The sequence below is a fragment of the Fukomys damarensis genome, unplaced genomic scaffold, assembly GCF_012274545.1.
Source record: "Fukomys damarensis isolate Sample0158 unplaced genomic scaffold, DMR_v1.0_HiC HiC_scaffold_11, whole genome shotgun sequence".
Classification (NCBI taxonomy): domain Eukaryota; kingdom Metazoa; phylum Chordata; class Mammalia; order Rodentia; family Bathyergidae; genus Fukomys; species Fukomys damarensis.
The window spans coordinates 48,713,341-48,729,064 of record NW_022900923.1 but is presented as its reverse complement, the minus strand read 5'-3'; the positions used below and the strand labels follow the sequence as shown (position 1 = coordinate 48,729,064).

The 15,724-nt window shown below is 41.5% G+C and overlaps 1 pseudogene; it reads left to right on the top strand.

Moving 5' to 3' along the window:
• Nucleotides 1-1,656: 1,656 nt before the first annotated feature.
• LOC104854600 lies at nt 1,657-3,629 on the top strand (annotated as a pseudogene).
• The last annotated feature ends 12,095 nt before the right edge of the window (nt 3,630-15,724 follow it).

The following is a 15,724-nucleotide window of genomic DNA, read 5'->3' as shown; positions in this document are numbered from 1 at the left end:
GCCTGCCTTGTAAACGCAAGGTCCCAAGTTTGATCCCTGGTAAAAAAAAAAAAAAAAAATCTGGGTGGATATATTCAGTGTGTAACAATTCCCATACCATATGCATCTTTCTAGAAAGTCACAAAGATTATTAGCAAAAACCTTGAGAATTTATGTTGTCATGGCTAATCCAATGTTTCACTAATTTATCCGACCACAAGCTTTGCAAGCTGTGCCAAACAGTACGCTTTAGGATTAGTAGGGTATTCAGAAAAGTCTGGAATTGAGGTTTGGAAATATAGGTTAATATAGGGTTTCCTAAAAAAACAGACACTGAACACACAGGCACTATATCTGAGCCCTTGAGGTACTCTGAATCCCAGTTCACTTCAGTTCATAGAACCACTGTAGTAGCCTGGATCCTGAACAGCCCCCAATGGCTCCTGTGTCCAAGACTTAGTCCGAGGGGAGGTTCTGGGAACAGTGCCGGGTCCTTTGGGAGGTGGGAACCTGTAGTGGGTTGACTAATGGGCAACTTGTAAGGCCCAACTGAACTGAATCAGTATGATCTGGGTGTGGAAGATCCACCTGAAGATTGTTACCAATAGCCATAAAAAAAGAACTGGGGAGGAAGATCTTGATTTTGTAGGAGAAGCTTGCTGTGGATGGTTTTCCTGATGCGAACTAGACTGTTCTTATCAGAGGAGGAGCTCAGGTCCTTTCTGTCACTGGGAGTGGCTGCTGCTTTCATGAGGGGAGCTCTGATCCTTACCATGAGCATCACTTCCTGGCTCCAATGTGAATCCCTCGGCTTGGTGACACAAATCCTTCATCCCATAGATTTTCTGGCTCTTACCATTGACCTTTGAGCCTTCCAGGTGCAGATCCTCAATACAGACAAGCATGAGACTGCTGTGGGCTCTAGGCCACTGGCTGGACTCGAGAAGAACATTGCTTTGGACTCTAAGCCTTTAGCTGGACCTGTATGGAAAACTGCTGGGATCCAGGCACTTAGCTGAACCCTTTGGGTTTCTAGTGTGGCTAATCTCTTGCATTCCTTTGCATTTGACTCTTTGGGTAATTATCATAATATAATCTTAGAAATTATGTGTCCTGTATTTAATGTATTCCCTTGCCAAATCCTGTTGACTAAAACAGACCTCAACCCTTATTCTTCCTTTTTGCTTTCTGACCATGAGGTGAGTGATTTGCTGTTTTGCACTGTAACCTTCATCACCCTCTTGCACATCCAGGACCTCTAGAATATGACCCAAAACAAACCTTTTCTCTTTGAAAGCTAATTGCCTCATGCATTTTTGATAGTTCCAGAAAGCCAACTAACACAAACATATACATTTTTTCTGCACATACCATCCAAACCCACTCTATTACATATGTTCTCACCATCAGGACCAATTCTAGTGAGCTTGGTCTTTCTTCTTTCTGCCACTTGAAAGATAAGCTAATAACTGAACACAACTGTATTACTTGTCCTCTTCATGTTCATGTGCAAAGGCAACAACTACAAAGGAATTTACTGTACAGAGATGAAAATCTATATCTATCATGGCTCATGCTGAAGATTTAGAGACTTGTGATCATACAAATCAGTTTAACAACCATGTATTTCTTGCCTCCTGAGTACAGAACAGAGGTGTAAAAGGAACTAGACAGGGAGACACCAAGATAAAAGAGGGACTCTCTTTCTCTCTCTCTCTCCCCAGAAGGTTCTGCCAGTTCCCCCAGCTCTGGGTACCTGGCTCTGCATCACACCACCATGATGGGCCAATGTCCCATGCTCATGCTCAGCCAGAATACAAAGCGTGAATCTGGGAGAAAAGTTCAATCTGGAAACATCAATGCTGCTAAATCTATTGCAGATATTATTTGAACATGTTTGGGACCCAATACATGATGAAAATGCTTTGGAATCCAGTGGGAGGCATTGTGATGACCAATGACGGCAATGCTGCTACTCAAGAGAGTCAAGTCCAGCATCCAGCAGCCAAGTCAGTGATTGAATTTGCCAGACAGAAGATGAAGAGATTGGAAATGAGACTACATCCATAATTATTCTTGCAGGAGAGATGTTGTCTATGACTGAACATTTCCTAGAGCAGCAGATGCACCCAACAGTGGTGATCAGTGCTTACTGCAAGGCACTGGACGATATGATCAGCACTCTAAAGAAAATCATCACCCCTGTTGATGTCAATAACCATTATATGATGCTAAACATCATCAGTAGCTCCATTATTGCCGGGCATGGTGGCACACACTTGTAATCCCTGCACTTGGGAGGTTGAGGCAGGAGGATTGCTGTGAGTTCAAGACCAGCCTGGGCTACATAGTGAGTTCCAGGTCAGTCTCAACTACATAGTGAGAACCTGTCTCAAAAAACCAAAAAAAAAAAAAAAAGCTCTATTATTATGAAAGTAATCAGCCTGTGGTCTTCTTTGGCTTATAACTTTGCCCTGGTTGCTGTCAAGACCATATAGTTCAAGAATGGTTGGAAAGAAATTTGACATAAAAAATATGCAAAGGTGGAAAAGATACCTGTGAGCGTCATTGAAGACTCATACATAATACATGGTGTCATGAATAACAAGGATGTGACCCATTCACAAATGAGACACTATATAAAGAACCCTTGAATTGTGCTGCTGGATTCTTCTCTGGAATACAAAAAAGGAGAAAGCCAGATGGACACTGAAATTACATGAGAGGAAGACTTTGCTCAAATCCTCCAGATGGAAGAAGAGTATATCCAGTAGCTCTGCAAGGACATCATCCAGTTTAAGCCTGACACAGTCATCACAGAGAAGAGCATCTCAGATTTAGGTCAGCACTATCTCTTACAGGCCAATATCACAGCTATCCAGAGTCCAGGAGACACACGAGCTGAGAGAAAATGATGTCAGGGCAGGAGCAAGCCTGCTGGAAATCAAGAAATTGGAGACAAAACCTTTACATTCATCACTGAGTGCAAAGACCCCAAGGCCTGCACCACCCTCCTCAGAGGAGCCAGCAAAGAGACTCAGAAGTAAGTAGAGCGGAACCTGCAGGACACTACGCAAGTGTGCTGCAATGTTCTCCTCCTCCTCAGATGGTGCCAGGAGATGGGGACTCTGAGATGGCGGTGGCCCATGCCTTGACAGGAAAGTCCAAGGCCATGACTGGCGTGGAGCAGTGGCCCTACAGGGCTATGGCCCAGGCTCTGGAGATCATCCCTGAACCCTTATCCAGAACTGTGGGGCCAGCACCATCAACCTACTGCCCTCCCTTCAGGCCAAACACATGCAGGAAGGCTATAAGACCTGCGGTATATATGGGGAGTCAGAGGCTTTGGTGGATGTGAAGGAGCTGGGCATATGGGAGCCTTTGGCCGTCAAGCTGCAAACATGCAAGACAGCAGTGGAAATGGCAGTTCTGCTGCTGAGGATTGATGACATTGTCTCAGGACACAAAAAGAAGGATGATGATCAAAGCCAGCAAGGCAGGGCTCCTGATGCTGGCCACAAGTGAATGGGGGACAAGGCGACTTCAGCACACAGATGAGCAGTCTCCCCTTTTCCTGAGCCAGTGTGCCAGGAGCACTGTGGGTGTCTTTTTTGGAAGGAATCAGGTTGAGGGGCAGTCCCCAGGCCCTTTAGTCCCAGCTCAATTTGCAAAAGGCACTGACATGTCATTCTTCTCTATTGTGAGCTTTCCATTTAGTTTTCTCCCTATGATTAAATCTAAGTCATTTAAAAAATAAATAAAAGAGGGGAGGATTTACTCTCCCAGTGCTCTAAAACCATAATTTAAAAATTCATCTTTAGAATATCTCAGACCAATAAATGCTCCACACAGGACACTTGGGCACATATACCCAAGGTTACACAGGAGAGAGGGAGTGAAGGGAAAGTGAAGGAGAGAGAGGTGTTGGGTTTTGAATGAGTATACACTGAAGGAAGACGCTGAGTAAGTAAAAGAAAACCATTTCTCCCTCTCTCACTGCTCGTATGTACACAAACAGAATGGAAACATCTGCCATTACTGCATAAAGTATGTGCAGAACATGGGGAAGCCATGGTAGCTGTAGAAGTCAATGGCTGGAGAGGTAGACAGGGCTCTTAATGACAGACTGTGAGATAGCTGGACTTCATCCAAAGGGAGAGACAAGGGCTGGGGATTCGGCACCATGCCTGCCTTGCAAGCACAAGGTCCTGAGTTCAATCCCCAGTATGAAAAAAAAAAAATAGGAGAGACAACAGGTTTTGAACCAAAAAGACAAGATCAGGTATCTGCTTTTTTGTTTGTTTTTTCAAAAAACACTGGAGGCCAAGGATTTAGCTCAGCAACACAGCACTTGCCTGGCAAGTGCGAGGTCCGGAACAAAACAAAAAAACAACAACCCTGGGGAGAGATTTGAGACATAAACAACAATCATAGCCACAACTTCCTCAGATTTCTCTGTTTTACAAGTGTGGAAATAGACTGAGAACAGTCAAGCAACCTGATCTAGGTCACATAGCAGTAAGGTTCTGATATAGGAAATACAGTGCAGTGGAGCTCCCTGGGGAAATGAGCACAACCTGTCAATTACAAGATCCCACGACCCCATACGTAGAACTTCTTGTGAGCTCCTACAAGGTGTAGATGGCATAAAAGAAGATGGTATGCCACACGGAGCCATTATTATGACATCCCAGTATATCCCACATTGCATTTCTCAGGCGTAGTGTGTACTTTTAGTTTTGCTTTTACTTTCTTTTTTCCTTTGCTTGACCCAAGTTCACTCTGCAGAGCTGGATTCTCCCATACCTATTCACCCCACATTTTTTCAAATAAACATTTGATACTGTGTTTTGCCTAGTCTTGTCCCTGGAATACTTTTGATTGGCAAGCCATTTCTAAAGGAGCTACTACCCAATAATAGTTCAAAGCCAGAATTTCAACTCAGATCTGACTGATTCCACTGCATCAAGCCTGGTCAGGCAACCAGCAAGGCCCAGAAGAGACAAAAGTCTGCAGGTGGCAGGAGGACAGGTGGAAGCTCTGAGAAGCTGAGTGGCTGCCTGTCTACTAGTGGTGAACTGGTGGCCTGGAAGAGAAAGAGCATTCTAGTAAATCTTCAGGTTCATTTTCCTGCCAGAATCCTCAAGGTCACCTCCAACTGCTGAGCAAGGAAACCCAACCAAGATACTTCCCTGTGACTTTACCTTCACTATATTTCTTCTGGGTTCCTTTTCTTTTCCTTTCTCTTTATATGTCTGGGTTCCATGAAGCCTATTTTAGTGTTGGTATTATGACTTTATAATGAAGTTCTGATACTATCTGCACAAGTCTAGAGACTGCATGTATGTAAATGGAAATAGCCAGTGATCAGGCAGGCTGTGGAGGACACTGTGGGAAGCCAATGCAGATGAAGACACAAGGCCTGTGCCAGCACCTTCACTTACGTTCCTTTGTGTGATAAAAAAAAAATGTATGGATGTGATCAATGTATGTTATATACATATATGGAAATATCACAATTAAACCCCTTAATTTATATAATTAATATGTTAACAATGATTATGATCATGGAGTGTTTTAATAATTATTAAGATTATAATTAATAATAAATTCCTCCTTTAACTGTAGAAACATATCCTGAATTGGGCTCAAGGGCACTAGAGATGGAGAATTAAGGTCTCCTTTGGTACTTGTTTGCTAAGTTTTCTAAAGTCTGCAATCAAGGACTGTCCATATCAATGACCCTCTGCAAGGACTGTCTTAGTTACTTTTTCATTAGAATAAAATATCTGACACCCACAAGTTAAACCTCATAGTCTATAGAGGTTTCAGTACATAGTAGTCTGGCTCCACGGCAGGGCAGCATGGCAGAGGGGCATTGCAGAAGAGAAACAGTCCATGGCAGGGTAGGCAGGAGCCAGCAAGCCTATTGGTTGGTACCACTCATACCGAGGGTGGAGCTTCCTATTATCCACACCCAGAACTATCCAAACCAATCTCTGGGTTATTCCAAAGATCACATCCTTAATCCATATTCATACATCCTTAATCCACACTCACACACCTTAGATCTAGCTACCTCCAAAAAGCCCCACCTATGAAAGCATGAAGCTTTGAGGGGATATCTAGATATAAGCCATAAAAGGAAACAATGCCAACTGAAGCCAGAGCATAGCGTTGCAAGGCAAGATTACTTGATGACAGATTTGGGTTCAAAGCATCGACTCTCTGCCTGTCTTCCTCAGTGCTGCCTATGCTCACATGTTAAACATGAAGGCTCTGATCCAAGGTTCATGTATATCCCTAACAGACTGTGCTTGAGGCTGCCATCTCCTACTCCACATCACTTTAACCCTGAGACTTGTGATCATCACAAAGAGGACCAAAAGGTTCATCTGGCACCAGTCAGACTCATATGTCAAAATTAAGCATAACTGGTGGACAAAAAAATGCAGAAAAGATTCAAGGGCTAGATCTTGACAGGGGTTATGGGAGCAACAAGGAAACAAAGTACATGCTTCCCAGTGGCTCCTGGAAGTCTCTGGTCCACAATATCATGGAGCTAGAAGGGATAATAATGTGCAATAAATCTTCCTGTGCTAAGATAATTAACAATTCCTCCAAGAACTGCAAGGCAATCATGTAAAGAGCAGTCACCAATGCTAATGCCAAGCTACACACACACACACACACACACCCCTAAAAGTGGGGAGGAGGCCATAAAGAGAATTAAGATGTGTTATGTACATGTACCAACTGCCCACAATGAATACATCATTATGTACTTCAAACATGTACTAATAAAATAAAATGCACACATGAGCCATTTCTTTTTAGGCCTTTTATTTGTGTTTTAATAAAACCAGAAAAATTGCCACAAAAATCCTATTGTTTCTAATTTAAGGTCTGAAATAGAGTCTTTTTATGGGTTTTGTTATTGTTGTTTTAATTAAATTGTAGACTTTCTTGGCATGTCAGTCATAGCAGTCTAGGGATATCTAATCATCTAACCTCACCCTCAGCCTAACCAAAGTTGCCCCTTGCAAGCCAGGAAATGATTTGGCCTGATCTGCTAAGGAGTATGTTAGCATTTACTGTTTAATATTACCTTGGCTCTTTGTCCAAGGGATTTTTGATTCCTTGAAATACAGTGTGGAAGTGGCTTTATGATCTTTTATAAGCTTTATCTGATTTAGTTTGGCTTTGCTTTTTTTTTTTCCTTTTTTGCTAGCAGATGAGGGCATTTGACTTTTTCAAGCCCATCTGAAGCATGCTCTAACAGCATCTTGTGATTTACTGCTTAATTATAATGGTATCCATGTCTGCCTGGGCCTGTGAAAGTATTGGAACTCTTCTTCCTATGTTATATAGGCAGTCAGCTTTAGACTCAGAGCAGACTTTTTTATATTAATGAATTATTGCTAAAACAGTACCAATCCAAGTCAACTAAAACAAGGATGAAGGAATAAAGCAAAAAGAAAAGGAGAGAGGTTATTTGCTAGCAAGGAAAATGGAGGCTGGAGAAAACCCAGCCTTACATGTTGAAATAATATTATTTAGCTTGCTTGAGTCACAACAGATTTTTAACTGGTGATCAGGAAATCATTTGAGCAATTCTGAGAGCGAGAGAGATGAAGAGAGACAGAGGGAGCAATCCAAAATGCTTCATGAAGAGCATATAGGAGACCAAAATCACTTTGAGCCGAAATAACTTGAACAGAAAGGCTCTGGTCCACATCTCTACAGGCCTGACAGCCTGTGCACGAGGCCAGCAGGGTAGATGGTATCAGAACTGAAGCACACATAATCAGCCCTAGAATTCAGTGACTCCCTGCTGAAGGATGGTAAGGACAATTTTTCCTTTGCTCAGGGAGCTAAGAATTTTTGTCAGAGTTTCATGATCTCTACCCTTATTCTAAAGTTTGTTTTATTGAACATCCCACTCTTGGGAAGTCACTTCTTAGCCTATCAGAGAATAGCCCTGGACTCGTCACAGTCTGAGAAAACCTGATAAGTGCTATAAAACTGAGTCTGAGGTTTGAAAGACTAAATAATATTATAACAATTCTGAACTCTTGGTTTTTTTGTTTGTTTGTTTTGGTTTTTTGAGACAGGGCCTCACTGTGTAGTTGAGACTGACCTGGAATTCCCTATGTAGCCCAGGCTGGTCTTGAACTCAGAGTGATCATCCTCTTGCCTCAGCCTCCCGAGTGCTGGGCATGCACCACCATGCCCGGCTTTAATTCTGAACTCTTTTAAGCCCCTTTCATCTGAAGATCTCAAAGACCTGTATAAACATTAATTAAATTATTCTTATAGCACTACTTAGATATAGATATTAGGATTCTATTCACTCCTCACACTTCTTGTACACTTGTAGACTTCAGGTTCCATTTCATTATTTACTTTATTTATTTATTTTAGTATTGGGGTTGAACCCAGGACCTTGCACAGGCTAGGCAAGTACCCTACAACTCAGCTTCATCTGCAGTCCTTCTAACATTTACCTTAGAAAAGAAAATTTCCCCAAAAGTTGTGGTGAAAATGAAATTGTCTACCAATACACTCAATGGGGGGGGGAAGAAAATGAAATTGTCTATTGAGTACTGCTATGTATCTAGATGTCCCCACCAAAGTCCCATGGGATTAGAGGTGGGACCTCTGGAAGGTGATTAGATTATGGAAACATTATAGCTGACTTGCTATTATAAGGTGGGCCTAGCTACAAGAAGTATATCGCTATGGGCATGACCTGGAAGGTTATATTTCCCTTCTCAGGCCCTGCATTCTCTTTCTGCTCTCCCACCACCATTCTGTGAGCAACTTTCCCTCTGCTGTGTTGCCCTGCCTCAGAACCACTATGGACTGAAACCTCTACAAATTATGAGCCAAGATAAACCTTTTCTTCTTTAAATTGCAGGTGTCAGGTATTATGTCCCAGTGACAAGGAAAGTGGCTGAGACAGATTTTGGTGCCAGAAAAGTATGGTTCTTGCTGTGATGCTACCTGACCATGTGGTTTAGAAGCCTTTAGAACTGGTTTACAAGAAGAGTTTAGAAAGGTTTGGAGATACTGGCTGGAGAAGCAGTGTAGAATGCTGCAAGCCAAGCTTGATGGGAGATTCTGGTTGGAGATCAGAAGACCAGAATGCAGATAAGAAGGCAGAAAGTCAAGACCATGCTCAGGAGATTACGGTTGGGAAGGACTCCATTGGCAAGTGGACTTTAGACCCTGTATGTAATGCTCTGGTGGAAAATGTCTACATCTTGCTCATGTCTAGAGACTCTGCAGGAAACTGAGATTAAGGACAGCAGGCTAGTTAATGTGGCACAGGAAATTTATAAGCAGCCCAATACTTGGGCTATAACATAAATACTCCTTGCTGTTTTTTTTTTTCTTTAATACTGAAAATCAGGACCAAAAAGCTCATTTAAAACATTTTCAGTTTTCCCAGAAAGGAAGGGCCAACAATTTGGAGCAGGTGAGATTGGTTGCTGAAAAGATTAGCATGAAAGAGAATCCAGGAACCAGGCATTTAGCTCAGTGGTGCCAAACCTGCCTTGCAAGTACAAAGTCCCGAGTTCAATCCTCCATAATGGAAAACAAAAACAAACTAACAAACAAACAAAAACCTCTGGCTTGGGCCAGGGTTGTTATCTCAGTAGCACAGCACCTGCCTGGCAAGTGTGAGGTCCTAAATTCAATCCCCGGTACCAAACAAACAAACAAACAAAAAGAAGCCAAAGCCAAGCATGGTAGCACAACCTTTAATGCCAGCACTAGGGAAGCTAAGATAGAAGGACATCTCTGAGTTCAAGGCCAGCCTGGACTACATAATGAGATCAAGCCCAGATTGAACTGCACAGTGAGATCCTGTCTCAAAAAAGCAATCAATCAATCAATGGAAGCCAAATAGTTGGGATCAAGACTAGGAAAAAAGTGGCCAAAAGACATGTCAGGAATCAGTAAGGCCTCCCTCTCCACAGTCTCAAAATTGCAAAAGTTTGCTTTGAGAAGAGAGCCCTAGGTACCATATTGGAGAATGGCTGCTTAGGGATTCATTTCACAATGCTGAACCATTCAGATATTCAGGGGCCTCTGCAGCCATACGGCAAAAGGGCCTGGCTCAAGCTGGTGGCCAACTTTGGAGCCCACCATATGCTGCTGGTTTTTTCAGGCATACAGAATGTAAGACTTGTAAGTTCATAGAGGCGTACACCTAGATTTCAGAAGGCCTGGGAGTCCAGGTGTGTGCCCCTCAAAAGGCAGAGCATGAAGCTGTGACAGTGAAGCCAAAAGTGCACTGGAAACTCCAGGAAGTAGGAGAAGGCAGGAATGTGAAATATCTGAGGAAAGCTGCAGAGAGTGAGCATTACCAGCCTAGGAGAGAAGCCATGAAGGCTATAACTACCCACAACGCTATAGGGGAAGAGCCACCTGAGCACTCTGGAGTTCACATTTCATTTCCACAATTTGTCCTGTGTGGTGCATATAGAACTAAGAGATTTAATATTTGTTCTTCAGGGATTTGGTCCCATTGTCTTCTATTCCCCTATTTCTCCCTTTTGGAACAGGAATTTGTACCTTGTGCCTTTGTATGTCAGCAATGTTTAACTTCTTTTTTATATTTACAGTGGTTCACAGCTAAGCTTTGCCTTAAATCTCAAAGGAGACTTTGGACTTGGACTTTTCGGCAACCCTGGAAGTTAAAATCATGGCAACTCTTAAAGGTGGAATAAGTGCATTTGCATGAAGAGATGTGCATGAGTCTTTTGGATGCCAGGGTTTTAAATCTAGATGTACTCCCAAACCCTTATGTGCTCATAGGTAGGACTTTTGGAGGGTCATTGGATTATGGGGTCTTATGACTGACTTGACATTAGGAGGTGGGATCTGGTTGGAAGATGCGCATCACTGGGGGCATAATATAAACGTTTATCTCCCTACCCAGATCCCCTCCTCTCTATGCTTCCTATCTGCTGTGAGATAAGCAGCTATTCCTCTGGAATGCCCCTGTGCCAGGCCATCCTGGCTTGGAGCCAGCTGACTATGGACTGAAACATGAACCAATATAAACCTCTCCTCCTTTGAGCTACAGGTGTCAGGTAGTTTGTCTCAGTGATGAAGAAAGTAACTAAGACAGTTACATAGTTCTGGGCCAAGTGTGTGAGCTGTACAAAGGTGTGTTTAAAGTATAGTCCCTGCACTTGAATTTACAGTTGAATGAAGAAATCAGAAGGATGCATGTAGTCTACAGCCATACTACCCTGAATGTGCCCGATCTCATCAGAAGCATGCATATAATGAATCATAAAGTGAAAACTACTGGGCCACCCCATACATGGTCCCTCTTGGAAATTCAGGAGCTATTCTTCTTTTTTCCAATAAAATCTCTCTTAACTCTCCTTGAAAAGTAAAAATTATTATAGGACAGACTACGATTCATGTAAAATGAGAGAGTTTCAGTGGGAGAGGGGAAACAGAGGCTTTGTGCAAAAGAAGGAAGTTGGATTGCACTTTGGTTATTCTGTGTGTGTGTGTGTGTGTGTGTGTGTGTGTGTGTGTGTGTAATGCAGGGATGATAGCATGGGCAAAGGTACTGAGGAAGGAATATTCATGACTTGTTTAGAAGATATTCTGATATGGCTGGAGTCAGAGCAACAGGAAAAAAAAAAGATTGAAAATCTATGTCAGGAACAGTGAAGAGCCTTAGTTACCAAATTCTCAAGATTTTGACTCAGTCTATTCCAAATTTAATTAATGAATTAATTAAGAAATTGATCCAAGCCAGGCATGGTGGCACACACATATAATCCCAGCACTGTGGAAGGCTGAGCCAGGATAATCACAAGTTCAAATCCCATATGGGCAACTTAGTGATACGGTAAGACCTTGTCTCAAAACCAAAAATAAAAAGGGCTGGAGATGTAGCTTAGTGCAAATGCCCTGGGTTCAATCCCCAGTATGGAAGGGAGGAAGGGAGGGAGGGAGGGAAAGAGTTGGTTAAGGTCATAATAGACATAAAACAATAAAAAATGAAATTGGTTACAGTAAAAAAATGATCCTAGATCACTTTTGGAAGAGAGGTTAAGCTGGGGCAGTAATTCTTATGGGAGTTCCTGGACAACAGCATCATCTGGGACCATGTTGGGAATGCAACACACACACACACACACACACACACACACACACCACGCAGACCCACTGACTCAGAAACTCAGGGATGAAATTCCGCAACCTAGGTTTTAAGTAGTTTTCCAAGGGAACTCTGGTTCAGACTCAAGTTTGAGAACTACTGAGCTAGAGGAACAATCTATTTAGCAGAAAGGCCCAAATGTGGCACCACCATCCTCATCAAATTCATGTCTGCACACACACACAAAAAAACTGTTAAATCAATTACTAGAATTCAAGGCTTTTTGTTTTTGTGTTTTTTTAATTTTTGAGAGTCTAGCTGTGTGGTTCTTGCTGGCCTTAACTCATTATGTAGCCCAGGCTGGCCTCAAATTCACAGCAATCCTCCTGCCTCAGCCTCCCAACTCCTGGGATTACAGGTGTACACCACCACACCAGCCTTAAATATTTTTAAAACATTTCATTGTGAAATTTTTTAAAAAACATACATAGAATTCAGCAGAACAGAGCAATAAATTTTCACATACTGTTCCCCAAATTTAAAACGTACAAAGATTTTGTCCCAGCACTCAGGAGATTGAGGCAAGAGGATGTTAAATTCAAAGTCAACTTGAGCTAACTTGTGAATTCAAGGACTGGACTACATAGTGAGACCCTGTCCGAAAGAGGGGTGGCGGAGGGAGGGAGGGAGACAGAGAGAGAAAGATTTTGATATACTATCATTTTCTGTTTTTTTATTCTAGAAATTATTTCAATGAACTCCTATATATGCTCAGTACTTCATATTCTTATGAGACCTTAATATTGATATTACTCCTGCACAATAAGCAGTACCCCTCTGGTTTCACTCATAATGATCTTCTTGCCTCAGCCTTCTGAGTGTTGGGATTATAGGCATATGCTACCGCACCCAATGATGCTCGTCAGAAAGTATAATCAACTAGAATGAAAACTGGTCAGAGTAAGTACAGCTTCCTGCCATACCATTGAAGTTATCTGCCCCATTTGCTCTAGAGTCAGTACAAAGTACATATTATGGAAAGGTATGGTGCTTCTTACACTGCCTCAAAAACTGTGATGTTATAGAGATATAGTAAAATAGGGCTGTGAATGTAGCTCATGGATAGACAGCTTTGCATACAGACGCAATTTCCAGAGTTATGAAAATACAGAGTGCTGGCCGGGTGTGTTGGCGCATGCCTGTAATCCCAGCACTCAGGAAGCTGAGGCAGGAGGATCGCTGAGTTCAAGACCAGCCTGGGCTACATAGTGAGTTCCAGGTCAGTCTCAACTACATAGTGAGACCCTGTCTCAAAAAACAACAATAAGAAAATACAGAGTGCTTTACAGTACTTTATCTACCCACAGAAATCCAGAGGATCATTAATACATACTGTGAGAACCTGTATGCTAATAAAATGGAAAACATAGAAGAAATGGACAGATTTCTAGATACTTATGAATTACCAAAGTTGAATGAAGAAGATAAAAACATTTTAAACACCCCAATTAAAATCAGTGAAATTGAAAATGTAATTAAAACTTTACCAACAAGGAAAAGCTCAGGTCCTGATGGATTCACTGCTGAATTTTACAAGACATTTAGAGAAGATCTACTGCCATTACTCTTCAGACTTTTCAATGAAATTGAAAGGGAAGCATTACTTCCAAATTCATTCCTGGAAGCAAATATCACTTTGATTCCCAAACCAGGGAAAGATGTAACTAAAAAAGAGAACTACAGGCCAATCTCCTTAATGAATATAGATGCAAAAATCCTCAATAAGATACTAGCAAACAAAATACAGAGGATCATCAAGATCATACATCCTGACCAAGTCGGATTTATTCCAGGGATGCAAGGATGGTTCAACATACATAAATCAATAAATGTAATACACTATATTAACAAAGTCAAGGACAAAAACCACATGATCCTCTCGATAGATGCAGAAAAAGCATTTGACAAAATTCAACACCCATTCATGATAAAAACTCTGCAAAAAATTGCAATAGATGGTCTATGTCTCAACTTAATAAAGGCTATCTATGAAAAACCAACAGCCAACATCATATTAAATGGCCAAAAACTGAAAACCTTCACGTTAAAATCAGGAACAAGACAAGGATGCCCACTATCACCATTCCTCTTCTATATAGTTCTGGAAACATCAGCCATAGCAATTAGACAAGAGAAAGAAATTAAAGCAAAAAAGATAGTGAAGGAAGAAGTTAAACTGTCATTATTTGCTGATGATATGATACCGTACATTGAAGACCCAAAAAACTCCACCAAGAGACTTCTAGACTTACTTGACACCTGTAGCAGTGTAGCTGGATACAAGGTCATCACTCAAAAATCAATAACCTTCTTGTACACAAATAACAGACTCACTAAGAGAGAAATTAGGGAAACAATTCCTTTCACAATAGCATCCCAAAAAAATGAAGTATCTAGGAATCAATCTAACAAAAGAAGTAAAAGACCGCTACACTGAAAACTACAGCACTCTGAAAAAAGAGACTGAGGAGGATATAAGAAAATAGAAAGATGTCCCCTGTTCCTGGGTAGGAAGAATCAACATAGTGAAAATGGCCATACTAACAAAACTGCTATATAGACTCAATGCCATACCAACTGAAATCCCAACACTATACTCCACAGAACTATAAAGAAGAATCCAAAATTTCATTTGGAACCTTAAGAGACCTAGAATAGCAAAAGCCATCCTAGGCAACAGACACATGGCAGCGGGTCTAACAATTCCCAATCTGAAACTATACTACAAAGCCACTGTGATAAAAACAGATGGTACTGGCAAAGAAACAGACCTGAGGATCAGTGGAACAGACTGGAAGACACAAAAACAACTCCAGATGCACTCAGCTACCTCATCTTTGACAAAGGAGCTGACAGCCCCCAATGGAGGAAAGATAGCCTCTTTAATAAATGGTGTTGGCAAAACTGGATCTCAACCTGCAAAAGACTAAAACTAGACCCTTATCTGTCACCATGAACTAAATTAAAATCCAAGTGCATTAAAGATCTAAATATAAAAACAAAAACACTAAACTTGCTGGAATATAAGTTAGGCAGAATTCTGGAAGACATTGGCATAGGAAAAGACTTTATGAACAAATCCTCAGTAGCATGGGAACTAGAAGAAAGAATGAACAACTAGGATCTCATCTTATTAAAAAGCTTCTGCACTGCAAAAGAAACCATCAACAGAACTAAGAGACAACCTACAATGTGGGAAAAAATTTTTACCAGCTGCTCCTCAGACAAAGGACTATTATCTAGAATATATAAAAAACTCAAAACAACCAGCCCCCCCAAATATAAAGACCCAATTCAAAAATGGGAATCTGAAATGAACAGACATTTCTCAAAGAAATAAAAGCAGCAAGTAAATATATGAAAAAATGTTCCACATCACTGGTCATTCAAGAGATGCAGATGAAAACAACACTGAGATTTCACCTCACCCAACAAAGAATGGCTGCTTTCAAGAAATCACACAATAACAAATGGTGGTGCCATTGTGGGGAGAAAGGAACCTTTCTCCATTGTTGGTGGGAGTGCAGACTGGTGCAACCACTATGGAAG